Source organism: Neovison vison, chromosome 4 (assembly GCF_020171115.1).
Source record: "Neovison vison isolate M4711 chromosome 4, ASM_NN_V1, whole genome shotgun sequence".
Taxonomy (NCBI): domain Eukaryota; kingdom Metazoa; phylum Chordata; class Mammalia; order Carnivora; family Mustelidae; genus Neogale; species Neogale vison.
In genome coordinates this window covers 137,629,134-137,631,808 of record NC_058094.1, presented here as the reverse complement: position 1 = coordinate 137,631,808, position 2,675 = coordinate 137,629,134, and positions in this window count along the sequence as shown.

The following is a 2,675-nucleotide window of genomic DNA, read 5'->3' as shown; positions in this document are numbered from 1 at the left end:
TGTCGGTGCAAGCTGGAAACGCGCAAGAGCCCCACTCTGGGGCGGCCCTGGGGGCCATGGGAGGACAAGCCCTCCCGAGGGTCAGCGTTCTGGACACGGCACGTGGTTATTCACTTTGTGCGCAGAGAGACGTGGTCGAAGGAAAGGTGTCCACGGACCCACGGGCAGAGTGAGGAACAGCCTGCAGGCGCCAGACCATAAGCTGGGGCCGCCACCACCAGGAGCCAGGGGCCACAGAAGAGGTCACAAATGCCCGGGGGGGAGGGGATGCGGGCGGTTCCCCAGGTCAGCTCGGGTTTGCCCAATGCTCTCCTAACGAGTAAGCGAGGCCCAGGCACAGAGTCCAAGTGCACACCCCGGGCTCTGGGCGGGAGGAGTATCCCGTCCAGACTTGGGACCACCTGCAGACGAGGAGGCTGTAGCCCACCTCACTGAGCCTCGACTGTAGGTGACCCCACAATCCTGGGCCACAGCCGGTGTGGCCCTCCCCTGTTCGGCCCTGTGCTGCCTCCCAAGCTCTGCAGAGAGCACTCCCTCCGTAAGCCACTCTCCCAGAATCCCCACTCTCCGCCTCCACACCCGGGGATTCTGGCCTGAAACAGACAGGGGATACTGACCCTGGCGAGCAGACCAGGCTGGCCCTGGGACACGGCTGCAGGAGTGACGGCATGGCCCCTGGCTCTGCTCCTTTAAGCACCCCGCCCTGCAGCGAAAACTTCCTGCTGGGAGTGCCTACAGCGGCTCCTTCTCTCCCAAGCCCTGACAGCGCGGGGTCCTGTGCCCTTACCTCACTGCCGGTCTCGACGGAGGCCCTAACTGTTCCGTCTCCGTCTTGGCCCCGCGTGATCTCTGCGGAACCAGCACCTGGCGTCCTCTTCAAGAAGCACACACTAAGTCACGGAACTACCTGATCAGATGCCTCAGAGGATTCAGGGCTAGGACCCCAGGAAGCCGGAGACCCAGATGAGCGACACTGGCCTCGGACGAGGCTCCCTCCGCGTTCTTTTCTCTTCCCTGGCCTCCCCCAAGCCTGCTATGCACAGAGGACCTGGTGATGAGGGCACGAGGGATTTCCAGGCACGGCCCCAGCAACAGCTGAGGCTACAGCTGGACGCAGGGTGCAGGGAAGGGCGCCGAATCTGGGGCAGCCAGAACAAGGCGGTGGGCACAGCTCAGGAGGCTGGAGTGTGTGCTGCCCGCTGAGAGTCTGGCTCTACGCCCCAACTTTAGAAGCATCCATGCAGGGGGCAGGTCCATCTGCATCTGCACGTGTGACCCACACTGCGAGCAGTGAGGAGGACGGTGTGAAGGTGTGAGGACAGGAAGGCAGGGCTGCTTGGGGCCCAGGGGCCCTAGGTCCTTTCCAGGAGACCCAGAGGGCCAAGAGGCACAGGGCAGGGATATGTCTAGCTGGAACTCATAGGGAAGGGCTCTCCTTTCACTCTGGTTGTAGACAGGCACACCCAAGGGGCCGCATGGTAACTCCTGGGCTCATAGCAGCTTGTCTGTCCACTCTGGGGCCATGTGCTCTCCCCCCCACCCCCAGGGCAGGGCAGCTGTGATGACCAGGCTGCGCAGAGCTGGCCAGAGGTGGGCACTGGGCACTACCAGGGGCCAAAGGCAAGGGGTAGGACAGCAGAGGCATAGGAGGCAGAACCAGGCATGGGGGTGGGTGTTCAGGGCCAGGTCACTCGACTATGGGCCCTGCTTTGGCGTCCCTGGCTCATGGGCTGGTGGCCACCGTCTCTTGTTCTGGCATTGGTCAGGTCACGAGTTCTTGCACTAATCCAGGGTCACACCACAGACCACAGCTCCCCCAGACTGTGGAGAACCAGGAGCCCGGGCCGGAGCTGGAGCTGAGCTCCATGCCCACTCCGGAGGACAAGTGTTAAGAGGAATTCCAGGAGACCCTTCCAGTGGGCAGGGCCCCAGCTTGGAGTGGGGTAAGAGAAGAGCCAGGGAGATGCTCGCAGTTGTGGAAAAACGCTGGTGCCCATCACTGCTGGTCTGGGGCTGGTCTCCCGGAGACTGGGCTGTACTTTGAAGCCCATTACACCTGTTCCTAAAAAGAGCAAGTCCGTTTGGAACTCTGCTGGGTGAGGCCAATGCCCAGCCGCGTGGACCCAGGGGCCACTTCCACAGCTCTCCGGCGGCACTGGACCTGCTGCACCCGGGGCTCCAGGGAAAGGGCGCACATGACGGCCACCCCCTCTCTGGGGAAGCATTCCGCTGAGTTGTGCCGGTCCTGGGACCGCAGGGCGGGGTGTCCACTGTGCTCCCTGCACAGGGGGCTGCCCCCCAGCGCACCTCGGAGCCCCCCTCCGAGCCTGAGGCCTAGCGGTGGCTTGGGGGGACCCTGCTGTCCGCCCCCCATGATGTGCGAAGGGGTCTGAGAGGGGGCAGGGGCGGGGTCAGAGAGGACAGAGGCTCGCTGAGCTCCCCTCGAGGCAGAACCGGAGGCTCTGCTATTGGGAGCCCAGCGCCCGGCCTGCCGACGTTTGCTCACGCGATGCTGTTGTTTCTAAGTAGTGAACAGCTGACCGCCCTGGGGGGTTGAGTGTGTGTTTGTCGTCACGGGAACACCCAGCATTTCTTCGACACCGGCCACTGGTGGGCCTCTCGGGTGCTCCTCTAACAGCCAGCTGTCGCTTGTTCCATCGAACTTCTTCTTTACA